The sequence below is a fragment of the Adiantum capillus-veneris genome, chromosome 3 (assembly GCF_014529385.1).
Source record: "Adiantum capillus-veneris isolate H3 chromosome 3, ASM1452938v2, whole genome shotgun sequence".
Taxonomy (NCBI): domain Eukaryota; kingdom Viridiplantae; phylum Streptophyta; class Polypodiopsida; order Polypodiales; family Pteridaceae; genus Adiantum; species Adiantum capillus-veneris.
In genome coordinates, this window is record NC_140933.1 from 55,096,977 (window position 1) to 55,117,916 (window position 20,940).

General features: G+C 40.0%; 1 pseudogene; it reads left to right on the forward strand.

The window, feature by feature from the left end:
• Positions 1–3,584: 3,584 nt before the first annotated feature.
• LOC147460941 (uncharacterized) overlaps positions 3,585–20,940 on the forward strand; it is a 128,578-nt pseudogene continuing 111,222 nt past the window's right edge.

The following is a 20,940-nucleotide window of genomic DNA, read 5'->3' on the forward strand; positions in this document are numbered from 1 at the left end:
CCCAACGAGGCAATGTTTGAGCCCAAGATCGATGAAATGATCGAGATGATCACGGATTCAGAAATGCTTATCTATGATGATATGAAAAGTGAAGCCGATACACCATTGTATTATGGAGCATGTGTGTCTAGATTGAAGGTGCTCCTGGTTCTTCTCAACATGAAGACAAAGTTTGGATGGAGTGACACTAGTGTCACATCGCTTTTCAGGTGATCTATTACTATGTATTTACTTTAATAAAAAACTCTAGATGTATAACGATCTGTTATATTACTTACACAAGTGTACCGCATTTTTTTCGCTGTTTAGATTTCTCAAAGAGCACATACTACCTGTTGATAATGTGATGCCAGATTCCAGAGAGGAAGCAAGAAAGGTCTTGTGAAAATTGGGGATGGATTACAATTGGATCCATGCTTGTCCTAACGACTGCATTCTTTTTAGAGGGGAATACATAGATATGGAGAAGTGTTCGAAATGTGATTCTGAGAGATATAGAGTAGATCTCCATGGAATCAAAATTCCACAAAAGGTTTTGCAACATTTTCCTCTGCTTCCTCGCATCAAGCATTTCTTTGAATGTAAGTCCGTGGCCACCCTAGCATCATGGTATGAGGAGAATAAATCTTCGGATGGTGTGCTACGGATTTCTGCAGATTGCGCAGCCTGAAAATATATAGACGAAACATGGTCGGTTGACAGGGAAGCTCGAAATTTGTGCTTAGGCCTGGCTATGGATGGTGTAAATCCATTTGGTCAAAGATCAATATCTTACAGTGTATGGCCCATTGTCATCGTCAACTACAACATTCCCTCGTGGTTGACTACAAAGAAGGGGCACCAATGGCTAAGCTTGATTGTGCCGGGATGGTATAAAGTGAAGAATATGGATGTGTATCTTCGTCCACTATTGGAAGAGCTACAACCACTGTGGATTGGCATAGAAGTGGTGGATATGAGCCGACACACAGGTCGATGGATTGCTTTGATAAGAGGCATTCTAATGTGGACCATGCATGAGTATCCCAGACTAACAGAATGCTCTGGTGATTTACACTCAAACTCAAACACTGTTATTCTTGGTTTTTCTCAAGCTTTATCTATTATCATCTCTATACATACAGGGATTCAAACAAGCGGATACAGAGCATGTGTCACATGTGGACCTAGATTGAATTCACGTCGGGCTGAAGAAGCAAATCTACAAAGGTCATCAAGCGTATCTTCCAGAGAATCATGTGTTACGCGATAGCTTTTTGGAAAGAGAGCCACCGAGGATGTCTGCACAAGCATGATTAGAGCAGAAGGAGATGTGTGATGATGGTTTGCCCTCGGGGATAAAGAGACTCTCTGTATGGTACGAGTTACCATATTGGCCCCGACTCATGATCGATCACTTGGTCGATCCAATGCACATATTCAAGAATGTTGGTAATATGCTATGGGACCATCTGACTGGCAAGATAGATACTTTGGGAGCCAGGTTTTACCTTAGAAATGTGGATCGTATGGAGCAATATTGGGCGCAGACAGCATCCAATGGATCAATAGAACTCCCTAAAGCGCCATGGATTTTCATAGGAACCCAAGAAATCAAAGTAAAAGAGACTATTCGATCTGTACGGACTCCCACTGACGTAATACACTTGCTCCGAAACGTGTTTTACTAAAGAAGGAAAGCTTAACGATTTGAAGTCACACGACCGGCATAAAATGTGTCAGGTATGTTTGAAGTGGAATATATCATAGTGAGAATTGTGCAACAAACTTGTGTGTGGAGTTTAATAACATTGTTGCACATGTTTTGCAGTTTATTTTACTGGTGGCCATTGAGGGATGTTTGTCTCTTGACTTCCGCAACACAATCCACAAACTTGCAAAGTTGGTGCAATGGATATCACAAAATGAGATCAATGTAGACTCCATACCATTCGCCAAACTAAACGTTGTGGAGGCTGTGTGCATGTAAACACTTTCCTACTACCATGCTAACCATTCAGGTGCATCTTCTTGTTCACCTAGTTGATGAGGTGGAAATAGCTGGCACAGGACATTCCAAATGGATATTCTTTTTAGAACGTTTCATGAAAACTTTCAAGGGATATGTGCGTCAGAAGGCACGTCTGGAGGGTATCATGGCAGAAGGTTGGTTGGTATCAGAGTCCCTAGTTTACATTGAAGAGTTGCTAGATGGATTTGATAAAGCCCGGGATACACTATGGCGAACCATAGATGATGAGCGCATATATGGGATCGTCATGTGCAATCTTGGTGTTAAGAAGAAGATGATGGAAGATCTAGAGGCTAAAATCAACTGATTTTCCATGCTTCACAATCTAGTGATGAAAAAGTGGATTTCACGATATGAGGATGCAAAGCAAGAGCGACAAAGGGCACAAATTGAGTGGAGACATGGAAGACGACCACCGATGTACTGTCCAGCGGGTCTGCAGGCCTACCAACATTCATGAGCTTAAGATGGTTGCACAACCAATTGAAAAGCTCACAACAGTGCGGTGAAGAAGTGATTGAGGAGGAGTGGGAGTACTCTCGAGGTTACGCGACCAACGTAAGTTTGCAATGTATGACTAGTGACTTTCTAGATATTTGAACGGCCACTCATAATCTTTGTTGGTTGTAGTATAATTCATACACAGCAACATGGTGTAAAGGTCGACATTTTAGGGTGGAACGGATCGCCAAAAAGTACTGTTTCACTTAAGATTCTGAAATCATGGCAAAATTTGAATAGTTTAGTGACGACAGTCCTCTGATACAGATCCTGTGGTTGCGAAACTCACTTACTTCGGCACGCTACAAGAGATTTTGAGGATCGATTATAGAGGATTTTTTTTTGACTTGTTTGACATGCAATGGTTCAAGATAATCATGGAGGGTCGCAACGCTACTTTGCATAGAGGAGAGTCGGGTTTCCTTGAGGTGGATTCAACTAAGAAATGGGCTGATGTAAAAGACACTTTTGTACTACCCGAGAATTGTGAACAAGTAAGTATGTAAATAGTTAACATCCAATTTTAGAAGCTATGTGCTTGGAAGCTCTCATGTAATCTATGTGGCTCTGGCAGGTGATATTTCATCCTATAAAGTCTGCATCAAACTGGTGGTATGTCATAGAGGTAGCCCCTTGTAGTGCACACACGTATGAAGGCTACCATTTGCCAATCACAGTGGCATCAATGGAGAGATCGGAGAAGATGCTCAGTCAGAAGCCGCTGAGGTGGTGTCAAACGAGCATCAAGCTGCTACTCTCCATGGGGTGCATGCAGATGATCTACAAAATGAAACGGGGGACATCTGTCTAAACTGAGAGCTTTATATAGATATAGGAAGTTATGATGATCTATGAGAGGATGAGAGAGAGACCTCTTAAAGCCATAAATATTGTATTTGAATAATTTTGCTATGTTTTATAATATATATTGTATTCACGTGGCTTTTTGTCCATTACTGTCTATATACATCATTGCATCATTGTATTTAATGGTCTTTGAATCCAGTCCAGGTACGTATGCTCTAGGTATGTTCTCACAAGCAGGGACGACGAGCACTGCGCTCCGAGTGCCATGGAGACAGAAGCTGCAATCACAAAGGAAGTGATATGTCTCTGCTTATAGATGCTGCTCGTCCCACCGTTAGATCTAGTTGATCGGGTGAAAGAGACATTAAGAAGCACTACTACTACTTCTTAGAGTCTCTTTCACCAGATCAACTAGATTTAGTGGTGGGGCAAGCAGCATCTATGAGCAAAGACGGAACATCTTCGCGGAGTGCAGTGCTTTTACAAATTCATAGAACTTCAACAAAATCTCTCTACACAGGATTCCCTCCCACTTTACAAGTCCTCTCTCTCTGTCTCTATTTCTCTCCCTCTCTATCTATATCTGTCTCTCTCTCTCTCTACTTGTCCATGTTTTCTTCTCCATTCATTCAATATTAAGATTAAACGTTCGTGTTTTTAATGCAGGTATGGATGATGATGAGTTTCCTTCTTCTTTGTCACCCCAGCAGAGGCAGTGGTATATGGATTGTCATCGCTCTGGAGTTCCATCACGGGATCCTACTCCTTTAGCCTCTCCCTCTATTTCGGAGCATTCATCATGCTCCGAAGCTTCAATGACGACGAGACAATCTTCACACTCGTTTAGGCACCGATGCTCTAGTGGTGGTGGTGGCGGTTGTTGTGGGGATGCCGCCGCCGATGCCTTGACACCGCCTCATGTTCGACGAGGCTCTTTAACCTCCCCTTCTTTGCCCACCCCCACATCAACCACGCATTGCCATCTACACCAGGTTTTGCACGCCCGACGGCCGTTCCTAGCAGCTACACACCACTACCTACTCCTCCGAGAGTCACCCCAATCGACACTCCTCACTTTGGGGCCCAAACTCCAATGGAGACACTTGACGTCCATTCCCCCATCGACACGCCACTAGAGACCCCCGGTGGGACACCCAGGTTCACGTGTCACCGGCGAGAGGGCTTTCCATACTCCGTCAACTTCAGTGGCGACATCATATTGGTTGATAAAGGCAAGAAGGTCATCTCGTGCATGCACGGTCTTTTCTCTCAGGTGTTCAGACACTACATACTAAACACCTGGAGTGAAGTACCAAGTGATTTAAAAGATAGAGTCATCATCATGCTGCATGATGAGTTTCCCATGTCAACACGGGATGGCCGCTTCAATGAAGACCTGATGAAGGTTCGAATGCGCAAATACTACACATCGTATGAGCGTGAGTACGTAGGCAGGAAGGGCTTAAACGCTCTAATGGACATTCTAAGTTCTCGCGGTGGCATGGTTAGTATTAGGATTTACTCTTTTCTATTTGTTGTATTGTTTTGTAAATTATATGTTTATACTTATAGAAAGCTGTCTTATTGTCTTTTTTTTGTAAAATCGGACAGATATGCCACTTGGACGCGACGAGACGTCTAATTAGACGACGTTATTCTAACTATATCTAGATAGCATTAGTTTCCTTTTGTCATAGCATATGTATCGTGAGATGACATGTATACGTATTTTTGTAACTATTAGAAAACCATGTATATTTTCTCAATAATGACAATGGTGTTGTAACTATTACATTTGCAAAGTTTAACAATCAAGTGATTTTGCCTATGATGTGTACAATTGTCATTGATTTACATTCATTAATTTACTTTTGTCAGTTTTTTATCTTTATTCTGCAAACAATAATATGCATGATGGAGTTAATGGTTATATTGTCTTGTGTGTGACCACTTTGGGTCTATATCTAAGCTTGCACTTTCTTTCAAAGGTGAATCTGGGATTATCTTGGATTCATTTAGGTTTTCTCTATTATTGAAACATTCGATATGGTTGAATGCCCTAACACAACAATTTTTTACCCTCAGGCGTCGCTATATAAGGCTCTACATCATCGCTATGAACGTCGCTATAGGTGGCCTGTAAGCGTTGCTATGGTCATCGCTATATACATTGCTATATAGCGATGGCTATAGCAATGCATATAGTGATGCTTATAGCGGCATTCTCGTATCAACGGTCTTAGTGACATCGGGGAGTATAAAAACCCAATGTATTTTTATCGCTAATAGCGTCTCAAGTGCACACAACCTCTTGTAGCGTTGAGCTTTTATCAAATCCTTGGGTTCCTCATCTTTCTCTTCAATGTTGAGGGTTGAAATCATTTGGGAGTTATGTCATAGTCATTTGAGGGTTGAAATTATTTGGATGGGAGTTATGTCATAGCCATCCTCATTGCAAAATTGAGTAGGCAAAGACGTATTCACACATACATCCATTGTCGCTAAAATTTGAGTCCACTCAAATGGCTCAAATAAATGCTCTGGAAATGTTCAGATACATAGGCTTTGTCTGTGCAGGCCCTTTCTAGAATGCATTCTTCTCATTTTAAACTCCCATTTTCTGAAGCTCCACACATCCAAATAGGAGTGTCTTTGTTTAACCAGATGGAAGCTTAGTTTCAGCCAAAGAGACTTAATCAAACTCTTGTTTGGGTGTTCTCAAGACATCTCTATAAGTGTGATCTTTTAGATTTACTCTTGTTATAGATCTCACTTGCTTCAAGTATAGATAATTGTTTCCTCAATCTTGGATAAGATATACCTGTTGCATAAAAGGTCTACCCAATATGATTTCATAATTGATTTTTTTTCCAAAGTCTACTATGGCAAAAGTGTGTTGATATTCAATTCCAAAGGAATTGACTATCACCTTTTCAAGCAGCCCTAAGGGTCTCTTAATGTGTCCGTCAGCCAATTGCAACTTCATTCGAGTTTGTCTAATGGCTAGTAGTTCCAGGATTCCCATACTACTTTTGTGGCTATGGCTATGCCTGCTCCACTATATTCATTATTTCCATGGTTTTAATGTCTCTATATTTCACTGGAAGGGTGGTGTTTCCTTCTTCCCCTTCGTAATATTCTTTGACTTTGTTCATGGGAATAGATCGAATCTCTTTGTTGTCCATTTTGTTTTTCAAATTTCCCAAATTTTTGGAGATTAACCTCGTTATCCCCACCGTCTCTAGGGTTTTATGTAGATCATTCCATAGATATGGTCTGAGTTTTAATAGTCTCCCAAGATAAGAGTGCATTGGATGGGTGTAGACATGGTTGAATAAATGTTGTGTACTTCTAGAGTCTGTTCATCTCTTTTTACTTGAGTGGTCTTACACACTATGGATCATCTTTGTTATCTTCCAAGTAAGAAGGTAATGTTTTCAAGGTTAATGGTTTTGACATTCTTGAAGATTCAAATCCGCAATCCCTTTACAAGGATTGTACATCCATGTTCATATCAGTAGATAGGTAATCCAACTAAACTTCCTCTATAGGATCTGACTTTAGAGTTAGGCTCCCATCATTGATCTCTCTAACTTTTTTCCATAAGTGTCCTGGTCAGTCTTCCTCTATGACTGGAATTCCGTCTAAGGCATCTTCACTATCCAGCACTATAAGTTCTGGTTCTTTTGTTTCAAGGTGGGGTTCTACCACCACATTGGGTTTTTCTTTAGTGTCTCTTACCACAAGCTCCTCAGGTTTGGTGATACTTTCAAGCTTGCATTTTTGTTTTTCCAGCATTTCTTGCCTGATTCTTACCAAATTTTGATAAGAGTCCAGCTTAGCTGCTTCCATGTCTGGAGAAGGATAGTTTTTTACATTTGTTTTCCATGTTTTAGCCTACTTTAAGTCCTGCTTGGTAGGCTTCCAAGGCGGTGTTAGTAGGCTCAAAACTTTTATCGACCAGAATGGATCCTCCAGATTTCACGGTTGTGTCCTTGATTTCACTTCCAGTTTCTTTCAACTATTCCTAGAATAGATTTTTTGCTTTCTCCTCAATTTCTACCCGTTGTTTTTGTTTTCTCACCTCATATCTTTTGCTTCTGCTTTTTTTTATTCTTTGAGAGGAATTTTTTTTGTTTTTCAAATCATCAGAGAAGTTGCGTTTCTTTTTCTTGTCCTGGGCTCTAGTGATTACCTTAATTGGAACAATCGGTTCACTCTCTGATGAGCTACTGGGTATCACTTAGACTACGTTTACTACTATTTTACCCTTGTTTAAAGGATTTTAGGACAACCTGTCCTCGCTTTTTGCAACATTGTATGAAATAGGCTTCAAATGGCTTGAGGTTTTTGTCAGGCTTTGGACATTAATTCATTTTTCCAATGATCATCTGCAACACAGTTATGACAATTTTCTATTCTTGGCTTAATCATGGGTCTCACCATGGGAGGTCTGACACCTTGATTACCTACATAATACATTGGTGTAAGCTCAGGTGGAGCATTAGTCACGGTTTCTTCCATTGGTGGTGGATGTGAATTATACCAATCTCCCTCTACCATTACTGTAGATGGTGGACTAGGCTCGACATAACGTGTAAAAGGCGCAACTGCTTGTTCTTCTATGACTCCTTCTGAGTGCATGTACTTTACAGGCACTACATTATGTCCTGGGTATGGAGGTTGTTGACCCAACACAGGTTGAGGTCTTTTCATACCCATTGGTGGTCTTTGAGCTTGGACCATATTAGGCTGATATTTGTACATGGGTTGTCCTTGTGGCCTCATAGGCACGTATAGAACATTCCCATCATACTTTGGTCTGAAGTAGCACTTGTGGGTCTCATGGTTGGTCAATTTACCCTCAATTTCACACCATTTTTGTGGCCTAATTGGTTGTTCCTACTGAGGTATATCTTTTATGGCTGAAAGTGGTGCTGCAACAGCCATTCCCACTTGTGTTGGTTTATTGGATGTTGTTTTCTCGCTTTGGTTATCCTTAGGAACATCTTCTTCGTAAAAATATCACAATTTTCTCCTAAGTCAATAGCATCCGACAAACACTCTTCTAGGGTTGTATGCTTTTTACTATAGAGCATAGCATGAAGTTCTTTGTTTAGCACTCCCTCTAGAAACAAAGATACAAGTCATTCTTTTGCACAATCTCTAACAGACTCACCATGTTTTTGTTTAAAGCTGTAGATTTGAGCTACCGTATTATGTTTGATCCCCGTTTTGGAACAAGCAACTACAAATCCTTGAGCTAATGTGTTCAAGTTCATTGTTGACCTTGGTGGAATGTTTTGGAACCATGTCAATGCTTTTCCTTCTAATGTCATTCCAAACCCTTCGCATTGAGTATGGAAATTGAATATACTTTCTACTCTTAGCACTTGCTTGAAGCTTGCTAAGTGGTCGTATGGAAATAGTGACTCATGTAGCCCTGGTCTAGCCTTAGTGTCACACATTTTTCTACATGATGAGGTGGTTTTTGGTTTCTTAACACTACTCTTAGATGATCTCTCAAGGTGTTCATCTCTTGGAATTGTTTCTGGTCCTTGTCCCAATATCCAATCCCTTATGGAATACCCTTGGTATTTGGTTTGTTCTACCTCCTCAAGAGTCATTATAACAAATTGTTGTTATAACAATCCCTAAACAGGTAGGTTCCTAGGTTTGTTGATTCCTTATCTTTGATCTTGAAGATATTAATGAATCTTCATGGTCGTTAGTTGTCCTGATTTGACATACTAAGTCCATAGAAGATCTTTTATGTTTCTATCCTCCCAACAATAGACTCCGATCCTAGGATTATCCGTACTAAGCCAATTCAAAGGCTTAAAGTCTACTTGATCATATCCCTCGAATTCTAAAGTTTGTGGTCTTTCTTTTGATGACATATCTGGAATTATGGTGCTTACTTCTAACCCCCATTTGTCTACCACATTAGGGTTTTTAACTTGTACATATTGAGTTCCGTTTCTATCCATGTACCTCGCTTGTTTGCCCTAATCTCTTCTTCAAACTCAATACCATGGTCATCAATGTGAATAGCATACTCTTCATTAGGGTCCAAGTAAACATGGGCTCCATGGCGGTTAGTCTTATAAAAAGAGAGTATATGCTTAAAGCGCATTGTCGTTCCAGTTTTTGAGTGAGTCAAGTAAGAAGAAATTTCAGATGTTGAATCTGAAAAAGTGTCTAAGACTTCTTCTAGAATTGTGTGCAAGGAATTGTCTTGATTCATGATTTCTTCGATGGATACTCTATTGGAGGTTTCTCCGAGTATGCCATGATTTCCTAGTACAGGACCGGATCTAAGGTTGATAAAGACTTACAAAGACCTGGATAGAGTACTTACCTTGGATTGACTTGTCGTCAATTTCCACTTGATTTGATTGTACTTTCTGTCAAGCCCACTGATTTCTTGTCTGCAACCTGATTCCTCTACAAATTGGATCAAGTTATCTATTCTTCTATAAAGACAATAGAGTTTTTGCTAACTCTCATGGTTGGTCTACGTGTATCACTTCAAATCGAGCTATGGGAGTCACTGACTTTCAAATTCGACTTTAGAAAAAAATCAAAAGATTAATCTGCAACCTGGAAACTGAGTGAACATGTACCAATTCGGATCCGATTGAACCCAAAATTGCTCGGTGGCTTTGCATTATGCCGGTCTAACACTTTACAAGTTCAAAAGTCAAAATTGATGTCCCTGAGTAGCAGTAGTAAATAATCGCGATTATTTACTTTTGTCAGCTTTTTGCACTTTTTGGATTGGTTTAGCAAGTATATAACTTGTTAAAGTCCTTGGACAAGTTCAAACAAGTTTGGATATATTTGATCAAGTTTATCAATTGTTTTGTGTCCATAGACTCTGGTTTTAAGAATCTGGCTAAAGTCTCACTTTTGTGATCCAAATTTCACCAAAATTGATTTGTGGGGTCTACTTGATATGCTTGACCTTGTTGTATACTCACATTTGTAAAATTTGTAAAATTATCAAGTTTTGAAGCAGATGTAAATAATCATGATTATTTACTCCAGCTAGATTTTTGCAAAATTTTGTTCCAACTTTGACACAGATCTGTTAAGCACCTCAAGTTAAGGTCACTAGCCAAGTTTCATCAAGTTTGGACAACTTTTGATCAAATGGTCATCAATTTTCTGTCCGGAGACTAACTTTGCAAATTTGGTCACAATTTCCAATCCAGTGATCCAAATCTTACCAAATTTGGTTTGTGGGCTTATTACAACATGGTAAAACTAGTGGTATGCTGACTTGGTCAAAAAAGTTAAAAAATGGGACAGATGTAAATAATCACGATTATTTATAACTGATAACTTTTTGCATCTTTTTGGTCAACTGATCATGTGCACATGTTTATCATATTAATATAAGCCTATAAATCAAATTTCAACAAGTTTGGACAAATTTTTCCCAATTTACACTCAAGATTCAAAAAGTCAGTACAAACTTTAGTTTTTACCCAGTTTTTTGCAAGTTTGGTGATCCAAATCTTTTGAGCCTTTACAAAAGTTGTTTGTACACATGCAATGAGTCAATGGTATGAACCTTGGTCAAATCTGAGTTAAAAGTTAATAATCATAATTATTAACTTCATACTTGAAATGAACACTTTTTTGCAAATTTTTCAAAGATAGTCTTTACATGAGCTATTTTAAGGCTATGAATTAAGTCAACTTATTTTAACCTAAAATGTCAAGAAAAAGTAAATAATCTGATTTTGGGCCAACTCTTGAAATTTTTACCTCGAAGTGTCCTTGATCTTACCAATTGGTTTAGACAACTTTTAAGCTCACTCTCCAGTCGGATTGAGTGGTTTCCAGTCTTTTCGTGCTATTTTTAGCCCTAGACCTGAAATTTTACAACTTCCAACAACTAATCACACTTGATTCTTTCAGAGAGAGCAATGTTCTGAAATCCACCTCGGATCCTACTTACCCTACTCCTTAATTCTCATGCAATGGACTTGTGGAAAGTGTCCACAAGCACTCGTTTTCTTGTTTTGTATGGTTTTCTGAGCATTGATCTTAAGACTTATTTCGTTTACCAATAATCCTCAAAATCCTAATCTATTTCTACAATCCTAAAATTTTAAAGGCACTCAACAAGTACGATTACTTCCAAGCTACCTCTACACAGCAAAAGACAACAATCTTAAGCTATGCGGTTTCTAAAAAAAAGTTTTGAACTCTAGGCAATCCTAGAGGAATTTAAAGGATAACTTCACAAGAAGCTCATGTTTTTTCCTAGTTTAGGTCTCTTCGATCCTTGGAAGTGGCGCCAAATGTGGGAAGCATGTCTAACTTCACCATCCTATCTTATTGCAATATTAGTGAGAACCACGAATGAATTGTCAATCCATGGGATGAAGCTGACTTGACTAGTGCATAGAGGCTATAAGAGGTTTTTAATCTCTCAAAAAACAACTAACAACTCGCATCTAACCCAAGCTACACTCAAGTGACTGAAATCACCAAAAGCCAATTGCTCTCATCGGCAAACAAATCACATTCGTTAGAGAATCAAATGACATCCAAACGTAACAAAACTTCTAGGACATGTTTATAAGAGCTAAGCACACATGCTTATGGTTTCAAACCTCAATTTAGGTCAAGTTTCAAAATTGCGATTATTAACAGCAGTGGATTTTTGACTTAGTCGTCTTCAACCTAGAATGCATCTAAATGCTTAGTTATGATGCCCCAATACCCTGCCCATGCTTAGTTTTTTATTTGAAAGTGTAAATTCCTAGTTATGATGAAATTAGGCTGTAGGTTGACGACGCCAAAAGCTACAAATTACTGTGAATTGCATACGTCAATGCGTAGAGCTCTTACTTGCGGTTGCAATGCAACAAATGCGACTGTGATGTGACAATCGAGGAGGGAGTAGGAAGCGCGAGAAGGAGAGGAGTGAGCGTCATTAGCTCACACTGTGTATTTCATTATCCAGAACTTGAATATAACATACAAAAATTGGCTTTTATACCTTAGCCAAGGTTTTTGTTGGTCAAAACTAATAATCTGGGAGTTCTACCAAAGGTAGGGTAATGATAGGCTGATACAATCTGGAAGCTTGTAGCCCCGGTTCATTAATTACAGAGTTTATCTACAAAAATATGAGCTACAAAAGTCCCAATTTATCAAAATAATAAGTGTTTTACAATGAGAACTCCAAAAAGTGATATCCGTGTTAGCTTGCTGCTAACATAGCATATAGACAGGGTTTTGCAGGTTTACAATACACTACAAATTTCCACATTGACAGCATATTGGAAACCTTTCTTATTCAGAGTTTATGAACCGCAATTTGAACAACAACATACACAAAGTGAGTGTTTCTTCGTCCTTTCTTTGGCAAATTAATTCAAATCTTTCTAACCTTTTGAGTTTGATATCACCAAATCAATCCACATTTTGCTATGATTCATTTCTCGATAAGGAGTTTATCAAAACTTTGCAATTCATTGCACTCGCACAACCGATTGAAGGTAAAGAAGGGGATATTCACACACCTCTACACATTTTGGCTTATATCCTTGGTAGATGAAAATGAAGGGCTACTCGATGCAAAAATTTTATGGATTATTGTAAGAGTTTTGGAACATATATTTCTATGTCTACAAAATGCAACTACAGTCTGTCTTCAAAGAAGATTTTCTTCAAGCACTCGGCCCATCACCGACACAACGTACAAGAAGTATTTCTTTTTCCCCGTTAAGTGTCGTAGGTTTATTTCAAATTTGGTATGTTGTCAATATAAATTTCAAAGACTTGTTTTAGCCTCTTAGTTGTCTCTTATTGTCATGCTAAAAACTTTGTACGGGTTATAGAAACTGCCTCATAAAAAGTGGTAAGACCACCCTTTGTTGTTTGGTCGAGTTCTGGTATGTCTCACACTGATGGTTATTTAAGGGAAATACACACACACACCTATGTTATTGTCAAGGGGGGGACTTCTACGTATGGTTTCAAGTGATTGGACTCTACCATGGTCTATCTATCTTGAGTCCATTGTCACTGGTTTGGGCTTAAGGGGGGGTTGTTCGGTATTCAAGCCCAGGATTAGTGGTGTCTTAGCCTGTGGGAAACTCTCTATAGCATGCAGTGTAGGTTTAGTGGCAAGTTAAGTTTGCATGGCAAGCTATATATGTAAAAGGCTCTTCAATCAATATACAATACAATTAGAGTATTATTTTACTTCCTGTGTCGAATTTTCTCTCTCTCTCTCTCTCTCTCTCTCTCTCTCTCTCTCTCTTCTATACCACCTCTTTCGCCATGGCACCTCACTAACGGCATCCCCCATAGCTGAAACCCTACAAGAGGGTACTGTTTCACTTTGTATTCATCATCATCATCAGATTATAGACCCAAAATAGTAGTACAACTATAGGGAGACTACAAACTGCTTGTTGGTTACATTCAAAAATTGCTACACACCATAAGACAATTTGGGTATTCCAAATTACCCAGGCATTAAGCACTTATGTAAACATGCCCCTAAGGATTAAAACAAAGACCTTAGTTACTGTTCAAAAAGATAAGTGCTCTAATGCATCAGGTACTAACACCTGGCGCACCTGGAGGGCAATGTTTATTAAACATTGTGAGAACCCATCCCTTGATAAAAAAATCATACTGCTGCTTCAGTCCATCATATTTCCTTTGCACAAACAAATTCTACTCCTTTACTTCTTCTCTGCAAATATTTGATATTGTTTACTGACCACATCATACATATTGACTTTGATTTCCTCCCAAACACCTTTCATATAGTCCCTTGTGTTGGAATTAGGGTTGCAGATAAACACACACAGCTTGGAGAAGACGAAGGAAGCTCAAGGCACACAATAGAGAGTGTATTACTTAGTGTGCAATGGAAAGATAGATAGCCCTAGAGCGATGGGCGTATATACAATGCACGGGGGGGAAAACCTCCTAAAGAGGGAAAAAATGCCCCAACGGTCCTAGTTTGTTCACACACATCACTACCACATATATATGGTAACAAATCCCCCCTCGAGTGATGTGGTGAACAAGAGCTGGCACATGAGTAAAGGGAAGTTCCATGACCTAAGGACATGATCAATCCACAAAGGGGAGTAAGCCCAAAGCTTTGCGGAAAGCTTTAAGCTTCTCACGAGACAATGCATTTGTGAAAAGATCTGCAAGGTTGTCCTGTGTTAGTACATAAGCCAATGTGATCTCTCCTGCTCAGAGCCTCTCCCTGACATAGTGGTAATGCACCTCAATGTGCTTTGTGCGAGCATGAAAAATTGGGTTCCTCTCAACTGCCAATGCGCTCTGACTGTTAGTGTAGATAGTGTTGGCAGTGTCCTGTCCAACACCCAAATCAGCCCTAAGGCGTCTAAGCCATACACACTCAACCGTAGCTGTGAAGACTGCCGTGTACTCAGCCTCACAACTCAAAGTGGCCACAGTAGGTTGCTTCTTGCTCAACCATGATATACATGAACTACCAAGCATGAAACAAAAACCATGTGGGAAGTCAATGGCCGGTGGTCGGAAGTCAATGGCCGGTGGCCGAATTCAAAAGCGGACTTGTCTTCTCAAGGGCGGCCACACATGGGCGGATTGGGGGGTCCAATTTGGACTTATTCGCACAAGGGCGGCTACACATGGCTGTCTCTCATAAGAGAGGGCAGCCCTTTTGGCCTATAAAAGGAGGCCATTTCTACACACATTTCATAGTGTGAAGTTGATGCAACAAGGTGAGTGTGAGGTGGTGAGAGTGAATCAAGGCGGGAGCTCTATCAAGGGTTTAATCCCTTTGTAAACTACTTCTTCTTTTGAAGTGCTAAAGCCATTGAGTGGCTGCTTTCCCGTGGACGTAGCCCACATTGGGTGAACCATGTATATCATGTGTACTCTCTCTCTCTCTCTCTCTCTCTCTCTCTCTCTCTCTCTCTCTCTCTCTATTCTATAATGTCTTGTGTGTGAAATCTATCTCTCTCCATTAAGTAATCTACTCAAAAATCTATTTAGCTACGTCTTATTTTCTTAACACTTTCTCACATAGTGAGTTAGTAACACATAGTCTATTGCCATAGAGAAGATAACCATCTTGTAAAGTAAATGGTTCTTCTTTCTTCCCTAATTCAAGGGTTGAAATCACATCTCTAAAATCGGGATCAATAGCAAACTCATCCATCATTGAAGATAGATCATTGTGAGTTGCTATGGAAACCGCATTCACTCTCGGCCGTCTTGAGAGTGCATCAGCTACTTGATTATGCTTGCCAGCAATGTGAGCAATATGAAAATGAAATTGAGAAAGGAAATTTGCCCACCTCATTTGTTTGTCTAGAGAGATTTGACTGCGTCATGAACTACTTAAGACTTTGTTGATCCGTTCGCAGAATGAAAGGAGTCCCCAATAAATAGTGCTTCCATGAGTCTAAGGCATGTAGAACTGCAAGGAGTTCCTTTTCATATATGCCTAGAGCTTGCTCAACAGGGTCGAGCCTTCGACTCTCATAGACTATGGCGTGTCCTTCTTGGAGCAAAACAACTCCAAGGCAATCACCACAAGCATCACATTGGACCTCAAATGGTTTTGAGAGATCCGGTAGTGTAACCACAGGTTGAGAGATAAGCTTTTCGAAAGCATTGTTCTCCTTAGCAGACCATGTATACCTAACGATTTTGTTTGTTAGGTCATGTAATGGTCCCGCAATTGTGAGAACTTTTCTATGAAGCGTCTATAGTATGCACACATACCTATGGAGCTTCTTAGTTCATGACGATTCCTTGGTTTAGGCCATCCTTTTATTACCTCTAACTTGGATGGATCCATTTGGATGCCATTATTAGAGATAATGTGACCTAAATACTGAATCTCTTGCAAGAAAAAATCGATTAACATAAAGTTTATTCTCTCTTAAAACTTGAAATATTACCTGGAGGTGTTGCTTGTGTTCGTCTAATGAATTAGAGTAGATGATAATATCATCAAAGAACACTCCAGTGAAGGTTCAATGAGGCCTGAACAGCTTCTCCATCAAGCAGTTGAATGTGGCTGGTGCACTGGTCAAGCCAAAAGGCATGAAAATGTATTCATAAAGACCAAATGTGGTGCGAAATGCGGTCTTTACAATGTCTTGATCAACTATCCTTATTTGATGATAGCCACTTTTTAGGTCAATCCTATTGAAGTTTATCGATCCTTGTAGCTTATCAAATAGGTCTTCTACCCATGGAACAGGAAACCTATTCTTGATAGTGATCCTATTTAGTGCTCTATAGTCGACACACATACGATATGTGCCGTCTTTCTTTTGCACTAATAGCACAGGTGAGAAAAATGGAGATGAGCTAGGCCTAACCATGCCCTTCTCAACTAACTCATGCACTTGCCGCATAATCTCCTCTTGTTGAGCTTGAGAAACTCTATAAGGAGGTTTGTTAGGCGGTGAACTTCTTGGAAGAAGTTCAATTGCATGGTCATCATTACCTCATTTAGGAGGTATCTCACAAGGGATGTCGTCAATAAAAACATCTTGAAACCCCTTGAGAAAATTGGATAACTCTAATTCCTTTTGGTTGCTTTTATTTTCTTTTGCTAAAGCATTAGGTTCATTTGAGAATCTTTAACAAAAATAATGTACACAGAAATAGAGCTCTTTATTGACTTGTTGAAAGCGGGTGTATGTACAATGGGGATAATGTTACCCATTTCCTTAGCATTAATATACATGTCTTTTTCCATGAAATTAAAGGAGATTCTCCTTTCAGGAAATTTAACATTGGCAGCCAGGCGATCAAACCATGGTGCCCCTAGGATTACATCCTCATGCTTGAGAGGAGAGATAAAGAATTCCTCGCTTGTTTGAGAATATGGGCACCACGCTCAAATTCTCTTCGTCATTTCATCCTCAAACAGATGGGCAGTCAGAACTACCACCGGTCACTTCCGCGCCACCCTTCACCATTAAAATACGCCGCCCTCAGGCCAGCAACACCATTGCACGAGACACCACCAGTAGTGCCCCAATGGGCACGTCATAGTCGGTGCTCAAGGAGATCCCATGACCCTCACATACTCCTAATGGGCTCACACTGTAGCCTATATACTTTGCATCCCAAGCTGGTACCTGCACATGTGGGATGGTCTTGTGCCACTGTTGAGCACAAAGCGCGATAAGGACCCGGACGGCCTCAAAACGCTAGGAGCCAATGCATGCCGAGCCGGCCATGGTGAAGCAAACAGGGGGCACCACCTAGCTTTGAGCAGCTAGGATGCGGACAACGGTGATTAGAAATAACACAAACTCTACACACCGAGAGAGAGAGAGAGAGAATGACGCAGGTGATGAAAACCATCGGGGTGTGCATTAGGAAAGTTTTGAACTCATTTTTGGGCCTTTTAAGAGTGCCACATCATCAAAGTTGTACAAAAGAAAGCAACCTGGTAGACCCCTCTAAATATTTCTCAGAACCCCATGATATGACCTATCATTGGAAAGCTTTTAAAAAATGGATTCTAAAGAGATAAGGTCCGAAAAGTTTGGATGACTTCTATGAAATTTATGCCATTTTTTTTCAATCAACCAATTTTTGTTACCGTTACGGTAATCTAAAATCACCTTTTTCTAGATCTATATGAAGGCAATGTCCGATACATGCATGCTATATATCAATAGATAGCATTTGAAGAGTAGATTCTAAATATCCAACCTCCGAAAAGTTTGGATCTTATTTACAAAAAAATTACCGATCCCCACTTTTTGAAAGCTATGGCACATCAACAATTCTTACAAGGCCCAAAAATGAGCTCAAAATTTTCCTCATGAAGGAAAACTATTTTCATGCAATATTTACAGGAACCCTTATTTCCTGCGAGGTGGCAACCATGGCTAAAAGCCTATGTAACGGAAGTAGATCAAAGATCCCAATGGGAGAAGTACTTACCCTTAGTGGAGTATGCTTACAATAACACTGTACATACTTCCATGGGAAAAGCACCTTTCGAGGTAATTGAGGGGAGATCAAAAAGTCCCTTACTACTTAAGGTACATGGGAAGATCTTCACTGCAGATGAGTATAGCCGAGACCTACAAGAATCTTTTCAAAAGATTAAGGATGCTATCTCTATCTCACAGCAAAGGCAAAAGGCTACTGCTGACAAGCACAGAAGAGCCCAAGCCTTTAAAGAAAATGATTGGGTCTTATTAAAGTTTCCCAAGGCTCGATTAAGGCACACGACGGGCAAGAATCCTATGGGGCACCAAAAGTACTATGCTAAACTAGCAAAAAGGTACTATGGTCCCTGCCAGATTCTTGGGCCAATCAATGAGATGGCCTATCAACTCAAGTTGCCCAATCATTGGCTCATACATAGTGCTTTCCATGTGAGCCTATTAAAGCCTTACAAAGGAGAGCCACCTCAAGAACCAACTATTGAAGACCCACCGGAGATCGAGGACCAAGAGGAGGTGTTGCAGCTCGAGTCCATTCTCCGACATGAAGACAAGGTATTAAGAGGCGGTAAGACTATCCGACGATATCTTATTAAGTTTAAGAATTATCTTTTTGAAGATGCTAGATGGATGCAAGGCATACAATTAAAGGATAACCGAAACCTTGTCAATGCTTACAATGCTTCCCAAGAGCAAGCAAATGTACAAAATGTTAAAAATGAACAATGTTTTTTTTGTCTTATAAGACTCTCTTTTTCTTTATTGTGCACAAAAATGAAGTATTATGCATGCTTAGATCAAGTTTGCGGAGACGACATCTCCCAAACACCAAGTAGAGCTTGTCACTCTACTATGGAAGACTGATACGACTAATGTGCAGACATGCTTGCGGCAGCCTCAGGCTCTCAAGCGCCAAATGGACTAGTCATCCATTGTGGAATGATGTTGTAGGGTAACATAGGGATCCTCTACCCGCTAAGAAAAGGACTCATGAATATGCTTTATCTTCTCTACACCATAGTCGAGGATGACTATGATTTCAAGAAAGAGGTAATGTCATAATAATCAATATATAATTCTCCTAAATGATTTTCTCATATTAAACTGATCATTTAATGTGGGGAAGTGCCAAGGGAGAAAAAGCTAGAATATTGGTTAAGCTAGTTGACCGGCCACAGAAGGGATCCAAAGGAGGGAAAATAGGGATCCAAAGGGGGGGCCATCTACAAAAGAGCCATGTGCAACAATGGGATAAAAAGACCCTAAGGTTCATCCCATTAAGACTTCCAAAATGCTAAGGTTCCAAAATTCAAAGGTTGTGTCCAAAGGTCAACCTTAAGGGAATTGGATTCTTTGTGTGTGACCAAAAAAGTCTTTCATATCCCTACATAGGAGGGGGCAAGCCTAGCATGTAGGGTATGAGAGAGAAAGCCACACACACACACACACACACACACACACACACACAAGCCCCCTTTACACAAAGGGAATGAGGGACACATGTCAGCTCCCTAGGCCAGATGCCCACAAGGTGTACTCAATTTCTATTGGATGGCCTTGGAGGTGGACCAATGAGAATTAGGCTAGAGTAAATTTAGTCTAATTAATTTTAAAACACTTAATAAAAAGAACCAATGAAAATTAAGTCTCCTGGATTATTATTGGACAGCCCGTGAAGGGGTCCAATAGGAATTGAGTAGCCCAATGGGCTACTTAATTCCTATTGGCCAGAATGGGGAAAGGTCCAATGGGGATTTAATTCATTTAAATCAATTAAGTTTAATTGATAAAGTTCTCTCAAAAAGGGAAAGAGGGACACATGTCAGAAGGCTCTTCAATTTACCCCTATTTTCCTATTGGCTAAGCTTGGCACTATCCAATGGGGGAGCCTGCAAGAGAAAATAGCAAGAGGGCTCGCCCAAGAGAGAGAGGGGGCTGATTTTTGCAAGGCATTATCACACACACACTCACACACAGTCTATGTGTGAAGAAAGAGAAGAATATCTCTTCCCAAGCTTTAATGGAGAGCTCATCACCTACTCCAAGCTTGTGAGATAGAAGCCTACATCGACACACTCTTGGCATGTGGATGCAAATCCAACCAAGAGCCAAGCTTCAATGCATGCTCATATCCTCTACCATGCTAATTACTAAGCTAAGCTATGCTAATATGAGTGATTATGTGAGGAGATGTACATCTTTCTCGTAAGATACTCCTTCTTCCTCTCAATCTACTCTCACACCCTGGTAGCTCTCACCATCTTCAAAGGTGTGTGAGGTCTTGGGTCTGAGAATGGGGATAATTGATGTTGTGTTTGCTAAGTGTTTTGCTTAGTGCATGAAGCTTTCATCTTCATTGCACTAGCTAGTCATGAAGGAACACAAAGAATTGTATTGTACAATGTCTCTCTTGATGGGAGAAACCATAATACAAAGCCTTTTGGAGGAGGGACCGGCTCCATGCAAATCCGGTCCTCAACTGTTGTCAATAGCTTAATTTCTCTCTCTTTTGAAAGTATTGTTGATGCTATCTAACTAGGTGTTATGCTTTTTGTTGCTCTCTCCACCCAAGCACTCTTCTAATTCTTATTAGGAATCTATTCTAATGAAATGCCCACTATGTTCATGCTAATTTCTGCTACACATAAGTTT